Source organism: Pinus tabuliformis, chromosome 1_1 (assembly GCF_031772625.1).
Source record: "Pinus tabuliformis cultivar Carrire ecotype Pingquan chromosome 1_1, CPIR1, whole genome shotgun sequence".
Lineage (NCBI taxonomy): Eukaryota > Viridiplantae > Streptophyta > Pinopsida > Pinales > Pinaceae > Pinus > Pinus tabuliformis.
In genome coordinates, this window is record NC_142297.1 from 478368275 (window position 1) to 478392200 (window position 23926).

The window sequence follows — 23926 nt, forward strand, 5'->3', positions numbered from 1 at the left end:
ACATCGGGGTTATATTGGGCTATAGAATGTGCCTCTCCATGCAATAATACATAGTTATATTTAATAATTAATCTTAGTCAATTAATAAAATTAAAAAGTTATATATAATTTAAAATTCAAGCAAATGTAGTAAATAATACATAGTTATATTTTAATAATTAATCTTAGTCAATTAATAAAATAAAAAAGTTATATATAATTTAAAATTCAAGCAAATGTAGTAAAAAAATATTTCAAATCAGGGTCATATTTGGCCATAGAATGCGCCTCTAGATGCAATAATACATGGGTATATTTTAATAATTAATTTTAGTCAATTAATAAGATTAAAAAGTTATAAATAATTTAATATTCAAACTAACGTAGTAAAAAAAATATTTTTTTAAGGGCATGATATACTTACACATACCTGTAAAGATAAAACTTTTTTATTGCATTCGAAATTGTCTAGATATATTATTACATTTTAATTAGTATTTCCCCCATCCTAGTTATTATATTTCATAAAGAAACTAAATGTAAACTTTTGATCTCGGTATGGTAGATATGTTGTAATGTTACAAATTAATAATTATAATTATAATTAATAATTAAACAAGTATAGATCCATTTTAACTCAGGATTTGAGAACTAAATGTAAACTTTTGATCTCGGTATAGTAGATATGTTGTAATGTTACAAATTAATAATTATAATTATAATTAGTAATTAAACAAGTATAGATCCATTTTAACTCCGGATTTACTAAGCTCAAAGATCAAATTTCTCGACATGCAAATCTCTTTTAAAGTGAAAAGAGATCTTTAAAAGAGATTTGATCCTTCTTGAAACTTGGTAAATCCTGAATTAAGAATTAAGATGAATCTATACTGGTTAGATATTTTAACAAGTAAAAAAATAGGTACGAATTATGAATGATGATAAAAGAAAGAATGAAATGGTAAAATCATAAGCAAGATCATATGTTTACTAATTTTGGGCTAGATCAATCTCATCTTGGCCTGTGTTGTGCCAGGAACTTGCATTATGATCTCAGGCGAGCATTGAACGTCTTACAATCGACTCACAGATATTGATCTGCATCTAATTGTGAAGAATTCAAGAATTCAAGTAATTACTCATCGGTACATCTTCAAGCAAGTTGTAGCCACCATTTAAACTGATTTTTTCTGTCGGTGGTGGCGATGCCTCTTCGTTTCATTGTAGCTGGCAAGTTGGGTGTTCAAAGCTTACCATAGGAAATCAGCCCACGAGTCTTGTGGCTTTTCATGCTTCTGTAGTAATGGTTTTTCCATACCAGTGGCCACCTCAGTATTATTGTCAGGACCTGCAGGACATAGTGGTTGTGAGAAGGCCAAATACGCTTCTGGATTGATGTATATGAAGTTGGTTCGTGTCTTCATCAGGCCTCGTGGCGCTCGCAGTGAAATCATAAGCATACGCAACTTCTTTTGCAGTAACGAAGGTTCCAAGCCAACGGCCCTCTTTCATTTTTGGGTCCCTGGTTTCCACAGCTAAATGAGCTCATGGACACCTATGAACCCCTATGAATCTCCTAGCCTCCGTGCCCTGCTTGAACTTATTTTTTGAGAACTTGCTACGAATCAAACTTGGGGACTGAGCACCTTAGTTTTCACTTTGAGTTTGAGATTTGGAAGAGTGTGATGGTTCCCTAGACTTCGGCTTCACCATTGCAGGCCCCAGAATATAAGGTAACCCTCAATGACTTGATTGATGAAACGAGCTTGAAAAAATGAAACTATACAAAAGTACTGTGAAATGCAATATTTAAAAGCAAAAATGGAGTACAGCGTTGAAAACTATACTAATGAAAGGGATTGATTCAAGGCTTAGTATCATACCGTAAATATTACATAAATAAATTAATATCATACTGTAAATATTACATAAATAATTTGATGAATTCTGGAATCACTTGTAAATGCTAATTATTCAAAATGCACTCCTTTTGTGAATAATTTGTTTTCCCAAAAAAAAATGAGGGGCTTTGTTTTTTCCAATGGACATAAGTACACGATGTATAGAATATTGAATAATATCTTAAGATAGATATTATAAAATTTATAATGCTAATTGAACCCATCATAAATGGTAAAAGATTATAAATATTTACATTACTACAAAATCACCCTAGCATTACTAGGTTATAGTGCGCTTCTTGACGCAATAAATATATAAAAAATAATCAATTTAATTACTAGTAATTTTCTCAAAAGATGCAAAGAAACCCAATAAGATTGTTAAATTGAAAAAATAATCATTGTATCATTGTCTTATTTTCGCGAGAAATTATTAAATTGAAAAAATAATCATTATATCACTAAGGCTTATCTTCAAGAGAAATTATTAAATTGAAAAAATAATCATTATATCACTACCTTATCTTAAGAAAAAATTTCCTAACCTCGTGAAAGTCCTCTCTTGCTTTATGAGTCTAGTATAGAGCACGTCATACCTTACCCCGTCTAAATAAATCCTTGATATTATTCTCATCCTAAGCTAATACCGTGTTACATTTGCAAATAGCTTCTTCATAACAATTCAAATTCAACAAACATTGAACCATATTAAGTTTGCAACGGTTCTTCACAGCAGTGACTATATCCAAACAACTGAAATATAAAATCATCTCCCATGTATGCTAGGGTCATTTCATATTGTTGCAAATCCTCTGCTAATTTGTCCTCCATTACTTTGCTGTTGTCTCCTATCTGCTACTTTAATCCGCTCCTCTATTGCGATATCACTACCTGCCTTACCTTCCTTGGCCTGCTCCAAACCAATAAGCTCAGCGTCATATATAAGATTGGCTCTGGGTGGTACATTTGGAAAAGAGGAATGGTTAGTCCACATGAAGCAAGGCATGTTGTTCAGTAGCTTTCATGCTGGCCACACTAATGGTGAAGCCACTCAATTCTTTTTCTCATTACCCAAAACCAATTCAAATGGTTATTGTTCTTGTCAGCCTTGATATTTTGTTTCATAAGGAAAAACTTCCCTTTCAGAATTAATAAACACAAATGAACAGGCTAAGTAGGATGTGAGTGTATTAATTGTGGCCTAAATCTAAATTTTTGGTGATTCTTTTTAGTTGCAAAAAAAAAAACTCAGTACTAACATTTATTTGGAATTTTTTCAATCACAATCATCACTTATTAGCTCACTCATCAATACCACAGGATCACAATAGCAACCACATGGGTTGCATTAATCATCCTTGTCATACTTTCCTTAACAAGTTGTACAATGTTGTAAATAAATGACGACCTAACGTTGCCATTATAAATCTCAAAACATTTAATCAAGAAATACACACCAATAATGAAGATATTATGACCCTAATCAGCTTATAAGAGAGCAATAAATATGTTGATGATGTAATGCTATAATTGAATTCCCTTAGTAAGGCTACTTGTTCGTATCCAGCCATCTTCACCAAATTCAAGTGAAAATATTTTCCATAGGTACCCGTGATAAAAGAAGGGGTAACAAAATGCACAACTTGAGCAGTAACAAATCCAACATTGAAGAGTTTGCCGCCTTGAAGACTTTGCTTCTCTAAGTACATGCCTCTTTTGGTGACAAGGTATTGAAGTGGAAATTTGATGAGTTGAGATCATTACAGAAACTCTACAAGTGTGAGAAGAGTGCAGCCATTGTTTCTTTATTTTTTGACCAATTCTTGACCCTTGTTTATTGAGCATTACATCACCAGTTTAAGAATCCTTTTGAAGGAGAATGCTTGTATGTTTAAAGCATCTTTTCGAGATAGAGAGAATTTGGCTTCTCTATGAAAACCTCCTTCCATATTAAACATTTTCTTAATTTACCTAATGAACTCAACCTACCTTGGTACAACTCCTACCAGGATTTATTTCTTTACAATTAAAAAAAATGTACTAATCTTCCATAATAAGATTAAACAAAGATTTTTTGAAATATCATGCTATCAAAAATCAAACAAAGTTTTTTGGAAATATCATGATTGGCATGATATACCTCCAGTAGCCCTTTTTCAATAGTTTATCCATAAACTTGTTCCTTCCTTTAAAATTCATATTTGAGACATCCCATCAAAGATGACTCTCACAATACAAATCATATAATTTATATTGTAGGCCACATGTCCAATGTGGGGACTATTTTCAAAAGATAAAATACATTTGTTTCTTGTTCCTTCCTTTAAAATTCATATTTGAGACATCCCATCAAAGATGACTCTCACAATACAAATCATATAATTTGTCCAATGTGAGGACTATTTTCAAAAGATAAAATACATTTATTTAGAGTTATATTATAGACTAGGTCCAGATAAGAAAGAATCTCATAAAGATGTTGCATTGCACTTTTTTATCACTGATTTGTTCTTCTCAGATTTACTCTACCTATAATTAATACTTGAAAAAAAAAAACTGAAAAACCAACGTTCAATCTCCATGAGCATAGTATTTGTTTAAAAAAAACTGTAAAACTAACCTTCAATTCCCGTGAGCATGGTATTTTTTATCATTGTTGTCCATTCCTTTGAGATGTCTCACAGTCATCTTATGCACAAGATACTCGAGCACAACTGATCGTGCCACAATACAGCTCTCCAAAACTTGAAGCTTATTAAGGACTTGTAAGGATTTTTTTTTTTCTCTAGGCACTCAGCTCGAGATCTTTGTCCTCGTGAGCTTGAGCCACAAGTTGACTTGATTGCAAGTGATTAGAAATCGGACAGAAGTGCAATTGATCTAATGCGGGTTACTAAGATTTGAAGCTTAAAGTTTGAATTTATGTCAATATGAAACCCCTACTTAAGATTTTCAGCAGCTTTTCACAATTTTGCCAGACTTAAGGGGGCATTCAAAGCATCAATAGCAGGTTGTCATTGATTGCAAGTGATTAGATATCGGACAGAAGTGAAAACGATCCAATGCTTTGATGCATCCACATATGACAGGTCGAAGAAGAGTTTGATGAAAATTACAGGATGAAGAGGGCTTCCAAGGTTACGGGTAATTCATTGGTCATATAAATTGTGGGAAAGTTAATGTATTATAAATATATACTAATGTGTTAAAAAATTGTGATATTATTTATAGTAATTATGTCTATTAGAAGCCTAGACAATTTTATGGTGTTGATGATGATAATATTCCCTTTCTATATCTGAGTCTACCTAAAATTTGAAGTAGAACCATGTGACATAGAACGGGCCTTGTTCAAAGATGATGGCCTTCTACAAAGTGCAAACTCTATCTATTACCACACAATGTCACACCTAATTCTTAATTTTCTGGTAAGACAGATGAAAGCATTTCCTTCTTGCGACATAATATCCCAGTCACCAGTGAATCCATTCCAGTAATAGGGCATAAGCCAGGTCCTATGTTTACCAATTTGGCAGGAGTTCAATCTTTTGAGAGCCATACAAGGTCTAAGAACAAGCTATATAGTATATGGAGATGAAAGAAAGCGTCAGCACAATATGTCGAAGGCATCCATAAGCTCTGAAACAAAACTCCTAAATTTCAAGATCCATTATGAGGATGTTATAATGACAACCCAAGAATGAAAATGCAGATGAAAGTCCGAATATACATATATATCTCGTTGGATGGGTTGATGAATAGTGTCTAAGACGAGATTTTTCCATAACAACACTATGGAAAATACGGCAAGTTTGTTAAATTAGGCAGAGGATATATTAAAGATGACATGATGTGGAATGGAGAAGATTAAGAGCTGGGGACTTTAAAGAAAAATGTTTTTTATACGTTGCTAGAGTCTTGCCATAGTAAAAACTTTATGCCCAACTGAAGAAAATACACTTTGGATGGAGAGGTTTTTGAGTTCTTTAACCAGACCAATATTTGCACTCACAATACCCACTCTAACTTTTTTTATTTCAGTGTGTGAATAGAAAGTCTAAACCTATCAATTATCTTCTTCAAAAATATAGAGTGCAATCAATGCAAATGATTTATCCCTTATTTTCAATAGTTCATTGATTGTTGTCGAGGAGGAGACATAAGTTTTCTGGAATCCCAAGCCTCTTCTCTAATCCTCCGAACATGAAATTCTCTATACCCTTGATAGAATGCACAAGGCTAGCACAAGTAATGCATAAGCCAATATGGTTGCTTCACCCCCTCATCAATGCATGGAACTATTTTCTTCCAAAAGAGTGTTTTCTCCATTGAAGAATAATTTCTTTAATAGATACACCCTTAGTTTGTGGTAAGAAGAAGTATATAAAGGTAGTCGTGATAAAGATCCATCCTGGAAAGAATAGGAAAATCATGTTCTTGAAAGTACATAAAATATATAGAAAGGCCTGTGTAATGGAAAATGTGAAAAGAAGGTTCACAGAAACAGTTATGGCTTATCCAGCAGAGCTTGTTTCTAGTGGGAAAATTTCACTTGGCAAGTTCCATCCAAGAGGACCCCATGACCACCCAAATGCAGCCACAAATAAACAAATGGTTGTTACCAACAGTGTTGAGAAGCCTTTGGATGGTTGTTTGTCTCCTCCAAACTTTAGGCCCAAGATTATGCCAACAACAACCTGTGAAAAGATAGGATAATATTATTATTGATGAATCGAACAGTGAACAACACAGGAAAAGAATCTTTCCATAATCTACTATGAAGCTTTTATGAACTAAACAATGTAATGTGAATAAAGTGGGCTTTTTTGAAGTGCATAGAGTTATTGAGATTGAAGAAAGGGTTTGGAATTTAGAACTCTGAAAAGAGATTTGCATGTCCCTGTTGCACACGACGCGGCATATGAACTTGTAGTGACTATAAAATCCCTCATTACAAGTTGTTTAATGGATGTGGTTACTGCATCTTTCCCCTACACTTTCAGCAATTCATTTTAAGAAATAATATGAACTTTTGTGCTGACTAAAGGAAAATCAAGAAGAGCATTGAAGCATGTATTGTCCATATTTATTCTCACCTAGTCAGCTAATGCAACCAAGGAGCAAGGATTATGATTCAACTCAAAAAATGTAAGTGGAACAGGCCACAAAAGTACTCAAGCGCAGATAGCTACCATGGTTGCAGCCAACCCAAGAAAATAGAAAGCATAACATCTGGAGCTTTGTTTGTTTCTCTAGTGTAAAAATAAGGGACTGATGCAATTCCCACAATTCAAAACTTTTTTTTGACCTAATAATCGACGAGAAATCATCAAGTACAGTTGGCTCCTAGATTTGAAGAACATGAAACCTCTAAAAATATGCAGAGAATCTATGTTTTCCTTCCTGGGGCCTTCCTACCTGTGATTAAAACATGGGTACCAAATAAGCATGAAGTTACGTTTGAACCTGGGTTTCACCAGTTGAAAATCCATATCTAGGATGCATACTAACATGCTTGAAAAAAAGATGCAACAAACTCTATAAAAACATAAAAAGTGCCTACCCGCAACAAACTCTATAAAAACATAAAAAGTGCCTACCCATGAGTCGCCACATTTTAAAGCAGGTCTAGTCATACCCGCACTTCAACTGTAACAATTCGTGGCTCTATCCTGTTCAGTGTTGCCACAATTTTTCTAACAGACTGATCTCAATCCACATTGAATGCACAATTAAGTAGGAACGAAACCCTGCAAGTAAGCCAACTCTCCATCCTGAAGCAAATTTAATTTGATATTAACCTTAAAGAACTCTGGCAGGGTTTAAATAGTGCTCCAACTGATTGTTCCAACCAATCCCATGAGGAGCCACTCTGGCAAGGTTTAAATAGCGTTCCAACGAAATGCTCCAACCAATCCCATAAGGAGCGACAACCGTTAAGGCAGCCTGAGTTGTTACTTCAACCCATGCCAATTTCCAATTTTCCACTGGTTTGCCATGGTGAAACTCACTAGTATTCTCCTCTTTCAAGGGATGCACAGATAGTTATCCAATAGAATATTAGAGTAGAGAATAAGGCCGAGTTCGAATCTCTGCAAAGTGTTCTCGTTGATGCAATTACGTTCGCAGGGCATAAATATCCTTTGCATTGCCCATGATATCATTACTTCTTAATTTCTTACTTAGGATCCATAACAGCAGAATCAGCGTAGGAAAAAAATCTGAATATAGATTAAGTATCAGCGTAGGAAAAAATCTGAATATAGATTAAGTGATAGCCGCTGACCACCTAGGTCTCGTGCACATCATTAAAAAAAAATGGTGTAATTACCACTGGCTTTTCTCAGAGCACGGGACATATGTCAGAGGGACATATGTCACAGCAGAGGCAAAAGGAACAGAGGTGTCACTTGCATGTACAAAAGACAGACAAAAATGTCATGTGAACGGATTCAAAAGGAATGCCTAATTAGAATACGGACATTTATATATATAGATCTGGTTTACCACATAAATTAAAATAATTATTTATACGGATAACTACTATATTTTAGAATTTTTGTTTAAATTTAATTAATAGAGATATAATAATTTATATTTATAATTTTTTTAAATTATATATTTATCTATTTATCTAAATGTATCATATGCCTATAACATAAAAAAATTAAATTATAAAATATATGAAAGAAAAATAACAATTCATATATGGAGATTTTAATAAAATTAAAATAAGAATATTTATGTGAAATTTATATAGTATAAATAATATTATTAAAAACAACATAAAGCATTTAAAATTTTGGAGGTGTAAATTTTTGGTCAATTTTTTACACTCAAAAAATGAAAGATTTGAACATTATTAACTCTTGGTAAATCTAGAGTTAAGATAAATTTATACTTGTATAAAACATATATATATATACTCTTATGAATGATATGTTGAAGAAAACTATTAATTATAAATTAAATATAAAAATATTTCTATATATAAAGTTGTGAAATTTATATAAATATAAAAAATATTATTAAGAACCGACATAAAGCATCCAAAACATTGGAGGTGTAAACCTTTTGTCAAATTTTTAAGCTCAAAACGAAGATTATATCTTGAAATATTTGATCTCTCTTAACCCTTAATAAATTTAAAATTAAAATATATTTATACTTGTAAAATAAAACTCAATTGTCATACTCTTATGTAGAGAAAATTTTAAGGATGGAAAATTATCTTGAAGTTTAAAAACATTGGGGAATCTCACTAATACCTAATATGCAAACTATAAAAAAATTTATAGACATATTTGTAAAATTATTCAAATTTATAATGATTTAATATATACTCTCTATAAAATGTTGGCAATTTTTAAAGTAAAATAATTTTATATTGTAAAATTTGGGCGAATAATTTTTATAAAAAAGGTAAATTGGTGATTTTTTTTTTTGAAAAAATCATGGAAAATTAGCCCACCTGCAAATATTAGCCCCTAAAATTTTCCATGCGAGTTTTATGAATGATATGTTAAAGAAAACCATTAATTGTCAATTAGCATTTTGTATTATTTTTTGTTTCTTTTATGGGGATTTTAAGCAAGACGAAATGGCATATATGTGTTTTTGTTGTTATGTTGGTTTGACCTTGATTAAATTTGGAAAATTTATTTTAAAATATCATTTTGAAAGATAATTATAAAAATTAGTTCAAAATTTTAATTTATATAATGTTTTATTTAAAAAAAGGAAATAAACAAGATTCTTTTTAGTATTTTTGTTATGCTTTGAAAATTTTAGGGTTTTTTTACATAGTCGTTTATGCTTGGATTTGAGAGAGGGGGCTTTGTCCCCTCTCTTAGCCATATTTTTTCATGAGTTCATAATAATTCTAGATCTACTGGTATTTCACTTCAATCTCCTCATCTTCGGCATCTTTTTCATAGAGTAGTTGGGTGAAGTGGGGTTTCTGAGTTTGCAGCAAAACCTCCATTGGGGGCATCGTGGCAATCTAGAAATCTAGAGCATTACCTGCCAAATGCAGTGCAAGATCCAAAATACGAGGTTAAATCTAGAATGATCGGAGAGTATATCCAATATATATTGGATCTTGATCTGATCTACAAATTCATTAGATTATTTCCCTCTAGAAAGTTGTTGATTAGGTGGATCTGAAATAAATTGAACCTCTAGAGTCAAATAGAATTGGATTTAGGGGGGGGAATATTCTTCATCGTCATCTTCTCCAGCTTAGAAGACAAATCAAGGGTTTTTGAAGGTGGGGCATATCTTTTTAATAATGCAAGGTTTTTCGTGCAATTTTGGAAGGAGCAGTATAATCTGGAAAATGAAGATTTCCTTGTTGCCCCAGTGTGTGTTCTTCTATTTTCTTTTCCGAAGGAATATTGGGAGGAGGAAACCCTTGAAGGCATTGATAACTTTGTCAAAGTATTGAAGGATACAAAGAGATAGAGCTACACATCATATGCTTGGATCTGTGTTTACATGAATATCTTCCAGCCTCTTTCAACCTCCATATATATTTATTATCAAGATAGCTTGTCTCCTCTCTAAAGGAGTCTACAGATCAATACATTCAATCAAGCATGCAATAAGCAGAAGAAAAATCCCATAATGCTCTATTGAATCCTACATATCCAATGTAAAAGTCTCTTGGAAAGCACCGGCAAAATCCATCACCAAAGGAAATGGTTAGCTCTCCTATCGAAGAAGTTGAAATACAAGCCCTACCAAAAGATATGAATCTAGATGACCCACAACTAATTTCACTTGCAGAAGACTAGCATGGAAAACATATGAAAGGCATACCATATCATCATGCTAGAATTTTGTACAATGTGTTGAGTCTTGAAAATGTCATTCATTTCCATTACACTTTTACTATTATGTCCATTATATCGCCCCCATTTCACCTCCATTTCACTACTATGTCACCATATTCATCCCACTTTTATTATCATTGGGCCACATTTATGTTTTTCCAATCTTTATTAATTTTAAACCTTTTAAGTGAATTTGTGGTTGAAAATTAGAAAATAATGTGCATATGCTTATACCTAACAAGTGGGTTGAGATTGTTGACATGTGTAGATTAAAATGAGGCTTCTAGAAAACCCTTATGTGGCACTCTAAGGCCAAATTCGAATTTGAGTAGAAAGAATCATGGGATCATAAGGATATGTGTCACATCTCCTAATTGTATTGTAACTCTAAGAAGACATGTGTCTTATCAGTTCTTATTTTGATTTGGACTCTAGAGGTAGAGGGAGAGATTCATGGACTCTCATTAATGAGATGGCTTCTCATCTTTTTGTATAAATAGGAGATCTCTCTCCTTCATTGGTTAGTCTTAGCTTGTTAGCTTGTGAGATGGCTTTGGAAAGCTTTGGAGAGCTTTGTTGTACTTTGTAATTTTGAAGAATTTGAATAAAGCTTTGATGTTCTCAACATGGAAGGAGATGTGAAGTAGATGTCATGGAGCATATTAGAATGTAAGGTAAAGAAGATTTCATTTTGTAATTTTGCTTTAATTTCATTATGTCATTTGATTGCTTTCAAGTTTGATAGATTAGATTTTCCATTCATGCAATTTTAATTCATGTAAGTGTGTTCAACCGGTTGATTGTAGACTAGTTTTTCTTTACATGTTTTTGCATCAAATAGTGACATGAGATTTCCCTCTCTGCTGACTTTGTTTTTTTAGCTTTTCAATTTCAGTTATGCTTTGATTTTAGTTTTACTTTTCTGCAATTAGATATCAACTTGCTCATATCATTGACGATTATCTCCGAAATCCATAGCTTAGACTAATTGGCGAAGAATCAAACTATGAATGATGTGATTTGATTTTAGTTTTACTTTTCTGCAATTAGATATCAACTTGCTCATATCATTGATGATTATCTCCAAAAGCCATAGCTTAGACTAACTAGCGAGGAATCGAACTATGAATGATGTGATTTGATTTTAATTTTATTTTTCTGCAATTAGATATCAACTTGCTCATATCATTGACGATTATCTCCGAAAGCCATAGCTTAGACTAACTGGCGAGGAATCGAACTATGAATGATGTGATTTGATTTTAGTTTTACTTTTCTGCAATTAGATATCAACTTGCTCATATCATTGACGATTATCTCCAAAAGCCATAGCTTAGACTAACTGGCGAGGAATCGAACTATGAATGATGTGATTTGATTTTACTTTTATTAGTTTGCAGTTTTTGATTTGTTTGAGTGCAATAGCTTAACTTTTATTTCCGTATTTAGACAAGCAGCAGAGACAGTGATTTCATGATCAGTATTTCATCTTTTGTTTGATTTAAGTAGCTGCATATTTACACTTTTGTTCAAGTACTGATTTGATCAATAGCATGTTTTGAGATCTTTTGAAGTGCTAAGTTTTGGAAGTTACCATTAGGGACATAAACCTTGTCTTGAAATCTCTACCCATACTTGACCTTTAAAAGTATTCTTAAGACCTTAGAATAGGATTTCCATTTGCATTAGACACTTTAGGAAACCAACAAAAACAAAACCCCAAAACAAAATAAAATCTATAAAACAACGAAGTAAGAAAAAGGTTAACTAAGCACATATGGTGCACCACACTTCATCAGTTTACGATACCCAGATTGATAATTTATGTAGAGCAATTTAAGATGTTAAATTGACTAGACACAATGTCTATCTTCAAAACAAGGAGAGAAACCAACTAGGATTGAGTCCTTCATAGCTTGATTTTGAGGTTCAAACAAAGGATTTCAAAGTGGTATCCAAGAAAGAAAAGAAGTCAAAAAATGAGGCAACAAGAGCAATAAGGCATTGATCCAAGAAGGCAGTGAACAATTAGCCAATTCAAGGAAAATCACATCAATGTCAGAGGCATTTCCCCCTTTGAAATATTGGATCTTCAAGGAGTTTTCTTTCTATTCATGATTATTGTAGTCAGTTTTTTATTTTTATTTTTTTGTTAGTGGTAGGAAGCTTGCTAGTCTCAAGGATTGTCTAGATTTTAGTCCTTTTTTGGAAATCCAAGTTATATATAACCTTTTCTAATTAACAAAATGATTTGTTTAACAGAAATAAAAAAGGGAAATAAAAAAGAAGGAGAATACTACGTATGTCGGTTTAATAGTATAATGCTTATATATCTTGAAAAAAACAATATATAAATCAATTTTATATAAAAATAAGATAGTAATAGTGTGGGTAGGTACATGACTTTTTTTTATAATTTTTCTATAAAGTTTTAGTAATCATTGTCAACTTTGAATGAAATATAATGCTTTCTATGTAGCATCTTGTAAAAGAAAAGTATTTCATTTGATAAAACACTTATGATGGTTATGGAGAATTCTAGGGGCTAATATTAGTAGGTGGGCTAGTTTTCCATGCTTTTTATGAAAACAAGATTCACCAATTTCCATTTTTTTTAATTGATTCGCCCAATTTATATAGTATAAAATTATTTTACCTTAAAAATCACCAAAATTTTATAGAGACTATATATAAAATCAATAAAAATTTGAAAAATTTTACAAAAATATCTTCATACATTTTACAATTCGCATATTAGGAACTAGTAATATTCACCAAGGTTTCTAAACTTTAAGATAGTTTTACGTCCTTAAAATTTACTCTACTGATGATATTATGATATAAATGTCAAATTTATGTGCTTATAATTAATTATAGTTTCAAAATGAATTTTCTTTCTCCTTTGCGCCTAGAGAGGCTTTATAGTTAAATATGAGGGAGATGTTGTAGTGGTTGTGAAATGTGACATTAAATCAAATATTAAAACATAATGTCTACTTAATTAAAATAATAATAAAAATAATAATTCGATTCAAATTAATTTTTTATATTGTAATATTTTTTATTAATAAAATTACAAACATATTAGAGAGCTCTGTAGGGTTGGGGTTTTCAAAAAATTTATGCAAACTATGTGTTGGACACTTGATCATGGATCCTCAAGTTTACAATTTGGATAATTAATATTTTGGGCTATTTTGATGAGTTGCGTGAGGTGAGGAGGGGTGAGATACCCTCCTATCGAAATGATGTTGTTGGAACTCATCAACCTACCACAGGGGAATTCAGATTCTCTACAGGAAATCATAGCAAAAATGAAAAATCAATACTTGGAGTTCAATGGAAATCCCACAGGTTGAATAACAGGTTGGAGGAATCACAACAATGTTGATTTTTGTAGCATTGGATGTGCTCTAGCCTAGAAATTTGGAGCAAAGGTTAAGGCACGTGGATCTCCAAGGCCCAGAAATCGTTTTGAGAAATTCCACCCGGATGAGGAATTATTAAAATAATTAATATTTTTAATGGGTTCTTAAGTCTAAACTTAGGAAAATAAAAATATTAATGGGTATTAATAAAGATAAGGGTGAGAAGCTTCTAAGAGACGAGGATCAAGTCTATTTTAATCTTAGCCGTTGATTAGGGACTTAATCTCGGTCGTTGATTCGTCAACAGGAAAAGTATAAGAGAAGACTTGAGGATCATTTGGAGACACACCGACAGATACTCAGTATCTCAAGGAAAATTGATTCTCAAGCAGAGGAGATCGATTTCAGAGGGAGAGTTGCAGGGTGGAGGAAGAGGAGGGCATCAGCAGCAAGCAGTGGCTGAAGAGGAGGTGACACAGGGACAGTGGGAGACAGTGCAAAGAGAGATGCAGTCCAGAGAAAAGATGCAGATCTTACGCAGGCTAGCACAGAGGGACGCAGAGCCACTCATAGCCACGCAGAGTGATGCAGGGGTGACACAAAAGTGGGAGCAGGGTCCCTAAAGTGTCAGAAGGTCTCAAAGGGAAAGTCTCAAGTGTTTTCTTTCAGTTTCTATTTAAAATCATTCCTTGTAAAAGTAATTGCTGTTGAAGATTAATAAATCCCCCATATGTTGCATCAGTTTTCTCACATTGGGTTTTTCGAGGGACAATTGTCCAAAAGTAATTGTGTTGATGTGATTGACTCTTGTGCATGTATTTTTCTCTGGGTACTTGTGTGATAACTGCAGTAGAATTTATTTTAATATTTGCTAAATGGATTTCGTAAATAACTTATTGTGAATAATAAGTAGGTGAAATAAATCAGTTGTTGTAGTGGTAGAATTTCAGTTTAGAAATTTTCACATGGTATCAAAGCAGAGATCCGGAAACAGGAGAGGAAAATCGATTATGGGTCAAGAGCATGATGCAGAGGCATCCACTCAAGGGGACTCACGCAGATTTCCAGAAGAATACACAAGGGATATAAATTACGATTATTCTATGTTACCTTCCAGATTGGAAGAAGAAGTTGCTTGCTTAGCAAGCTCTGCCTCCTCGGAGGTTTGGTATATAGACAATGGAGCTTCCTGTCATATGATAGGAATCCAAGAATGTTTTTCAAATTATTAGGAAGAAAGAATGAATTTTCAGATCACCATGGGAAATAAGGCAAAGTTTACTCCAGTAGGAAGAAGTACTATAGTTTTTCAAACCGAAGCAGGAGAGCGGCTTCGAGAAACCAATGTGCGACATGTGCCAGGATGGGGATGAACTTACTTTCTGTATCTCAACTTCAAAACAAGGGCTATGAAGTTTTTCTTCATTAAGTAGAAAGTATAGTCAAACACTCGAGTTGGAAAAAGAAGGCCCATATTGGAATCAGAAGTAACAGGCTATACAGGTTGCAACTAGAATCACCAAAGACACTGATAGGCGGTAATCGAGACAAAGATTTGAATGAACTATGGCATAGGAGGATGGGACACTTACACCATGGGGCTCTGAGAATTCTCAAGAAAATAGTATTAGGAGTTCCAGAACTAAGTACTGAACGAGATGATGTATGTAGAGGGTGCGCTCTGGGCAAGTATGCCAAAGCAGCATTTTCCAGAAGTAACAATAGGGCTAAGAGTGTGCTAAGATTGATACACTCAGACATCTGCGGACCGATGTCCACAAAATCTCTTAGTGGTGTCGAATACTTTGTCACCTTCATCGGTGACCATTCCAGAAAGACTTTGATCTACTTTCTGAAAACCAAGGATGAGGTTTTCGGTTGATTCAAAGAGTTCAAGGCTCCAGTGGAGAATATGACAGGAAATAAGATAAAAGTGTTGCACTCAGACAATGGTGGAGAGTATGTTGACAAGGACTTCACCGATTTTTGCATTAAGGAAGGCATCAGAAGGGAGTGGACAACTCCCTACAATCCAGAGCAGAACGGAATAGCAAAAAGGAAAAACAAGACTATTGTGGAAGTAGCTAGGGTGATGTTGTATGATCAAGATATGCCCAAATTCCTGTGGGCAGAAGCATGTAGCACGGCAGTTTATGTCCAGAACAGGACTCTTCACAAGGCATTGGGAAAAATCACTCCAAAGAAAGTCTTCACTGGGAAGACACCTGAAGTCAGTCATTTCAAGATATTTGGGAGTTTAGTGTGTTGTCGTATACCCTAAGAGAAGAGAAAGAAATTAGATCAAACTGCTGAGAAAGGATATCTTGTGGGATATAGCGAAAATGCTAAGGCATATATAGTCTATCTTCCAAGGAGTAGGAAGGTAGTAGCTCGGCGGGATGTAAATTTCATGGAGGATAGAGCTTTCAGGAAATCCCAAGAAATGCCTTCTGAGGAGCAGTCGAAAGACGGGGCATTGGTCAAACCACTTCAACCAGCGGAAACTAGTACTAGAAATTCTCCTGAAGACAAAGCTTTAGAACATGAGGAATCTCAAAAAGAGGAAGAACTAATAGATGCGCCTACTACCAGTGGAAGAATGATCCAGGAACTCCAACAAATTCTACGGAATGTAGAAGAGTAGTAAGAGGGACCGAAGACATCTAGACAAATACCAGGCCTTATTAGCTCAGTTTGGGAAACCTTCTAGTTTTCAGGAGGTTGTTCAGCATCAAGTATGGGTGGATGCTATGGTGGAGGAATACAACTCTATAATGGTCAATGATGTCTGGAAAGTGGTGCCTAGGCCTCAGGACAGATCAATGGTAGGTTCGAGATGATCTACAAGGTAAAATACGCTGCATACGACAATGTGGAGAAATACAAAGCTAGGTTTGTGGCTAAGGGGTATGCTCAGAAGGAAGGGATAGACTACGAACAAACCTTCACCCCAATAGCCAGGTATACTTCTAATAGAACCATGATATCTCTTACAGCATGGATGGGGTGGGAATTTCATCAAATGGATGTCAAGACAGCATTCTTAAATGGGGTAATAGAAGAGGAAGTATACATTGAACAACCAGAAGGTTTTGAGACACATGAGAAGAAAAATATCATGTATGTAGATTAAAGAAAGCATTGTATGGGCTTAAACAGACACCTAGGGCATGGTATGATCGAATTGATGGCTACTTGCAGAAGATGGGGTTCGTCAAGAGTGATGCATACCCTAATCTCTACTATCTGGTCGTAGAGAATGGGCCTCTAATCCTAGTGTTATATGTGGATGATCTATTCCTGATAGGATCATCCATACTCATCAAAGACTGCAAGAAGAACCTAGCCACAGAATTCGACATGAAGGATTTCGGACAGATGCATTATTTCCTGGGGTTGGAAGTTTGGCAACAAAAGGGTGAGATATTCCTTGGACAAGGGAGAAAATGCTACAGAAATATTGAAGATATTCAGTATGCAGGACTGTAGACCTATGGCTACTCCAATGATCACCAACTGGAAGAAGATTGATGCATTATAAGACAAAGATGTTGATCCCACCTTGTACAAGCAGCTTATAGGGTTCCTGATGTATTTGGTCAATACCAAGTCAGACATTTGTTACATTGTCAACACCCTTAGTCAGTTCATAGTGGAACCTAAGAGGGCGCACTATGCAGTAGCCAAACATGTTCTCAGGTATATACAAGGAACAATGAAGCATGGACTATTGTACACCAGAGGTAATGACATCAAGTTGAGTGGGTTCGCTGACATAGATTGGGCTGGAATTTCAATAGATCGGAAAAGTACATCTAGGTAATGCTTCAACGTTGGATCAGGAATGACCTCCTGGTGCAGTAGGAAACATAAATTTGTGGCTCTGAGCTTAGCTGAAGCAAAATATATGGTAGCTAGCACAACTTCGTGCGAAGCCATATGTCTTAGGAAATTTCTTATGAATCTATTCAGGAGAAGGATGGAAGAAACCAGGATCATGTGTGATAATTAGAGTTGCGTCAAGCTTTCTGAGAATCCAGTATTTCATGATCGGTCGAGGCACATTGATACCAGGTGTCACTTTGTCAGAGATTGTGTCCAACGAGGGGCAGTACAGTTGAGATACACACCTACAGGAGCACAGGTGGCATACATCCTCACCAAGGCTCTAGGAAGAACAAATTTTGTTTATTTCAAGGAGAAGATGGGGATGGTAAAGAATCCATTTCCATAGCATAAATGGATAAGTGTCAAGAGTTGCAATGCAACAATTAGCAGTGATAATGTTATGGGTTGCATGATGCAGCATGTTGAGAGGGAGTTGTAGTACAGGTACGGAAGTGGTAGTGATAGTGTCATGGGCAGCAGTATAGGAAGAAGCAGTGCAGGGGATGTGAGGCAGCAGGTCAAGCATCAACACAGGTACCGATGCAGAAGATCAGTGTGGTGTTTCTATAGTGAAACATTGCTAGAGCACATTCCTCGCTAAGAGGGAGTGTTAATTTTTGGTAGCATTGGATGTGATCTAGCCTAGAGATTTGGAGGAGAGGCTAAGGCACATGAGATCTCCAAGACCCGGAAATCGTTTTGAGAAATTCCACCCAGATGAGGAGTTATTAAAATAATTAATATTTTTTTTGGGTTCCTAAGTCTAAACTTAGGAAAATAAAAATATTAATGGGTATTAATAAAAATAAGGGTGAGAAGCTTCTAAGGGTGAGGATCAAGTCTTTTTTAATCGTAGCCGTTGATTAGGGACTTAATATCGTCTATTGATTCATCAACGGGAAAAGTATAAGAGAATACATAAGGATCACTTGGAGACACACACCGACAGATACTCAGTATCTCAAGGAAAATCGATTCTCAAGCAGAGGAGATTGATTTCAGAGGGAGAGTTATAGGGTGGAGGAAGAGGAGGGCATCAGCAGCAGGCAGCGATTAAGGAGGAGGTGACGCAGGGACAGTGGGAGACAGCGCAAAGAGAGATGCAATCCAAAGGAGAGACGTAGAGCTTACGCAGGCTGACGCAGAGGGACGCAGAGCCACGTTGGGCCACGCATAGTGACGTAGGGGTGACGCAGAAGTGGGAGCAGGGTCCCCAAAGTGTCAGAAGGTCTCAAAGGTTAAGTCTTAGGTGTTTTCTTTCAGTTTCTATGTAAAATAATTCCTTGTAAAAGAAATTGTTGTTGAATATTAATAAAGCCCCCATCTACTGCACTGATTTTCCCACATTGGGTTTTTCTTGGGACAATTGTCCAAAAATAATTGTGTTGATGTGATTGCTTGTGCATGTATTTTTTTCTAGGTAATTGTGTGATAACTACAGTAGAAGTTATTTTAATATTTGTTGAAGGGATTTCGTAAATAACTTATTGTGAATAATAAGTAGGTGAAATAAATCAATTGTTGAAGTAATAGAATTTCAGTTTAGAAATTTTCACAAACAATATGTGAAGGACCACGCATTGAATTGAAAATTCATGGGCATATTGCTAAGGGAGTGAGATTTGTTGAAATAGATTCAGGTGAAGTGGAAACCTAAGGGGCAAATAGATCTCTTCCTAAGAGCCAAAGCATTTTTTACATTTATATTTTCTAATTTGGAAGATAGGAAAAGGGTATTTGAGGTGCATCATCATAGATTTGGCCACCACATGGTATAGGGTTTGGTTAGGGCTCGCATTCCATATCCTACAAATGGGTAGGAGTATCTGAGGGCTATTCTTTAGTTTTGTGAGGTGTTATTTGGTTCTACACTTATTCGAGGGGTTATTCATCTATCTCGAAGGTGGCGGTAGCGATTATCTCCCGAAGTTCTGGTGGTCGGGCGATCTCTTGTAGTGGTCTTATAGGGGCTGACAAAGTTACCCGCTAGTGTTAACTACGAGCATGGAGGAAGATGTTGTTAATTATTTAACAGACCCTTTTGAGGATATTTCCATATGGATGGATTCTCCACCTCAGCATCAGGTGGTTTCTTCAGCCCCAACAATTGGCTCCACGGAATCAGGTTTTTATACATCCCTTTCAAATCTTCTAAAGTTTTTAAATGATTGCTCTGATCAAGAACCTTTATTGGCAGTGTTGGAACAAGGGTTTCTGGATTTTTATGGTCAAGCATGAAAGGAAGGCTAAGCATGGCCATTATCTTATGGTGGATTCATCAGTGTGACTAGCATTTCCCTGGAATCTTTTAGACTTGTAGAGGGATGTTTCTCTCTGTTGGGAAAAATACTGAGAGGGGGAGATGAATCAGTGTTTTGAAATCAATAACTTTTTACTTTTCATATTCAAATTTCTACACACGACTTTACTAAAAGAAACCCGCTTGTGTACGTGATTGTTCTTAAGACAACTAGCGTACATCCAGTGAACTTATGATTCAGTTAATTCATCATATGTTTGTCTTCAACCAATGCATCAGTACTTCTTAAACATTAGATAAATAGTAACCATGTGCTATAAGAACAAATAAACCATCACGCATAAGAAACACACATGAACACTAGGATTTAAGGTGGAAACCCAATGCGGGAAAAAACCACATGTTGTTGTCATCTTTGTCTTCCTTTTAATATAAAGAAAAAGATTTTTACAATCTTGTACTAGTGCAGACACATACCAGTACGCAGGCACCCACCTGCAAATGGTTACAACCTTCGTTCATTCTCCAGCTCCTACTAGAAGGGAGCTCCAACCCCGTGGTTCTTATACTAGCGTAAACTTGTACCAGTACGCAAGCACCAACTTGCAGAAGGCTACAACATTTACTCGTTCTCCAACTGCTATTTGAAGGGAGCTCCAACCCTCTGATTTTATCACCAGCTACTTCTGGGAGGAAGCTTCGACTTCCTCACTGAAGGCTCCAACCCTTAGCAACATCCATGGACCACGTTTCATGAATTTTCACACTAGATCCACCTGCTTCAATACATCATAACTTGTAGGCAACTTTTCATCAAATTTTGATACTAGACCCATTACCAACACTTAAGCTCGATATAAATAATCAAACTATAACTATCACTGTAACACAATCTTCAATCTCTCACACAACTAAATCAACCAATCACTTAAACCTAATCATCAATTTCTGATACAACTGAATCAACCATTCACTGAAACCCAATCATCAATTTCTGATACAACTGAATCAACCATTCACTTAAAATCAATCATCAATTTCTGATACAACTGAATCAACCATTCACTGAAACCCAGTCATAAATTATGACACAACTATATCAACCATTCACTGAAAACCCAATCAACTGACACTTAATTAAAACTCAACCAATCAACTGGAACAGTAAGATCACTATAACCAGTACACAGAATTGAACCCAGAATATTACATCAACACACAAAATCAATTGCAGTCCTGATCATTCAAATGCCAAAATTCATACGCTACTTCACTTAAGGCAACCCGCGTGCATACGCGTTTTTCTGTAGAGAAACTCGCATACAAATATTAATATACTGAAAACTGAAAACTTGACCACTGCAATTTCTGAAAAGAGCATTGAATCATACTCAATCTACTGCAACACTCTGAACCAATCACAGAACTGTCTCTGATCTTCAATCACAATCAGTAAGTAATCTTAACATTCTTCAATCAATTAATAACCAAATTCAACTTCATCATTCAATTAGTTCTACTTCATACATTATCACTCAACCCAGATCAACATGAGGACATCATTGACAGATAGCAGAGAAATAGCAGCATAGATCAGATTGATCAGTCATTTATGAACAGAAACCCTTACTTTGTATACATGACTTTGAAGAAGTGAACCCGCATGTATACGCGCTTTTCCCAAGACCAACCAGCGTATAGATTTGCAAATTTTGACCTAAAATTTTGCAGCTCTTCAAAACTTCAGAAAGACCTAGATCATAATATTCAGAGATAAAAACATGCGTCAGTACTGAGATCTAGTCAATCCATGAGCAGATCATACAATGAAAATTCATTTCAAGTCTCATGATCCTAATCCATCATTGTATTCATTGGTGCATAATTATTTCAGATCTATTGGATCTCATCCATCATCAAACTCTTAGGTGCATAAGCAAAGCATCAAAAACCCATAACACGCATATTTCTTTTAATCTAAATATTCATAATATTTCCATCACTTGCACACCCAGCACTTTGATCTTCACCTCTTTATATAGTTTAGCCCTTATCCAATACCACGGGTCAAAACTACATTAGTGTCGGTGGTAATCTTTGACAGGATCAATATCTGTTGTCGCACTCATTACTATGGGCCAATACCATGGTAAGGACCCATGGTATTTAGAATACCATGGTGTAAAAACCATACGCTACTTTTCTTCACTAAACTCGCGTGCATACACGACTTGGCTTAACAAAACCCATGTATAGTTCTTGAACTTCCAACTTTATCATTCCTCTAAATTTCCATGCATTCTGTCACATCTATAAACACATCATGTTTATACCGTTAACAAGTTGATTTTCATCAAGAGACAACTTATCAAGTAGGATTCCATTCATCAAATAGGTTGTCATCAATGACAACTCATTAGGTAGGTTTCCATCAAGGACAACACCTAATTCATAATTCCAACAATCTCCCTGTATCAAACTTATGATTCTGATCTGTAAACCTTTTACCCATCAATATGGTATTTTTTTCCATCATTTTGTCACCTCTGAACTAGCCTTTGGATTCATCTAGTTACCATATACTTGTTTTGTTACAAGTGATTTTCCATCAAGGGCAACACATGCATCTTAATGCCAACACTCTCAGTTATACCAAGTTATGGTTTTTCCCTCAGTCAGGCAAGTGGTTTCAGGTTTGTGTGGGAACTATGTAATTAACCCTAGCTATATCATAGAGTTTGATGTTATTGTTGGATCATTCGCTTATTCCATTACCCCTGATAGTGGTCATGGGCATGTTCCTGTCAATGTGCCTCTGTTAGGAGGGGAGATATCTTCAAAGGGTGCATTTTCACCAGGCCAGTGTATTTTGGAGGGTGGGTACTCGTCGAGCCCCTTTAATGGATAGTATATTACTCTGTAAGGTGGTACAGGCTTAGAGGAAATCATAAAAAAGAAGGCAAAAAATTCTAAGAGTGCTAAATTAAGGGAGTGGGATAGCGCGTTGAATCTTGGGGATGGGTTCAAGTTTGACAAAATTATGGATACAACGGAAAGGGTTTTGGTAGAGCGGGTCTGGGGGAGAAAATACTTGTCGGCTCGTTTAAAGAAGTGGGCTCAAAAGTCTTAGGGACAGGTTTTGAATACACTTCTAGATATTTTCACACTATCTCATGGTTGGTTTTCCCTCAAATTCAGTGATGTTGAACATGCCTGTTGGGTTTTCGCCAGTGATTAGAAGATTGAACATGCATCAATACATTTGAAGACATGGTCACCTCTTTTTGACACGGAAATAGAACAATTAGGGGCAAGACCGATTTGTATTAGGATGTCAGGATTTCCTTTACATTTGTAGACAAAAGATATTTTTTGACGAATTGAAGATGACTTAGGAAAATATTTGGATTTCGACAGATCATATCTAGAGACTAGGAAAATGTCTTATGTGCAGGATTTGGTTTTCCTGGATATCAGGGAGGGTCTTGTGGAAAATTTTATCCTTCACTATAAAGGATACACTCACAATCAAAAGTTATATTATGAAGGTATTCCTTTTTTTTGTTGGCAATGTCATGAAGTTGGTCACATTTTCAGATAATGTCTTCTGGTGCAAAATCTATGTGGGGGATGGGATGAAGGTGGAAAGGAGGGTGTACTAGTTCGTGGCAGAACTCAAGCTGTTGATATGGATTC

General features: G+C 35.2%; 1 pseudogene; it reads right to left on the minus strand.

Annotated features, from left to right (window-relative positions):
* Nucleotides 1-2395: 2395 nt before the first annotated feature.
* Nucleotides 2396-20230, minus strand: LOC149213818 (peptidyl-prolyl cis-trans isomerase FKBP42 pseudogene; annotated as a pseudogene).
* Nucleotides 20231-23926: the final 3696 nt, after the last annotated feature.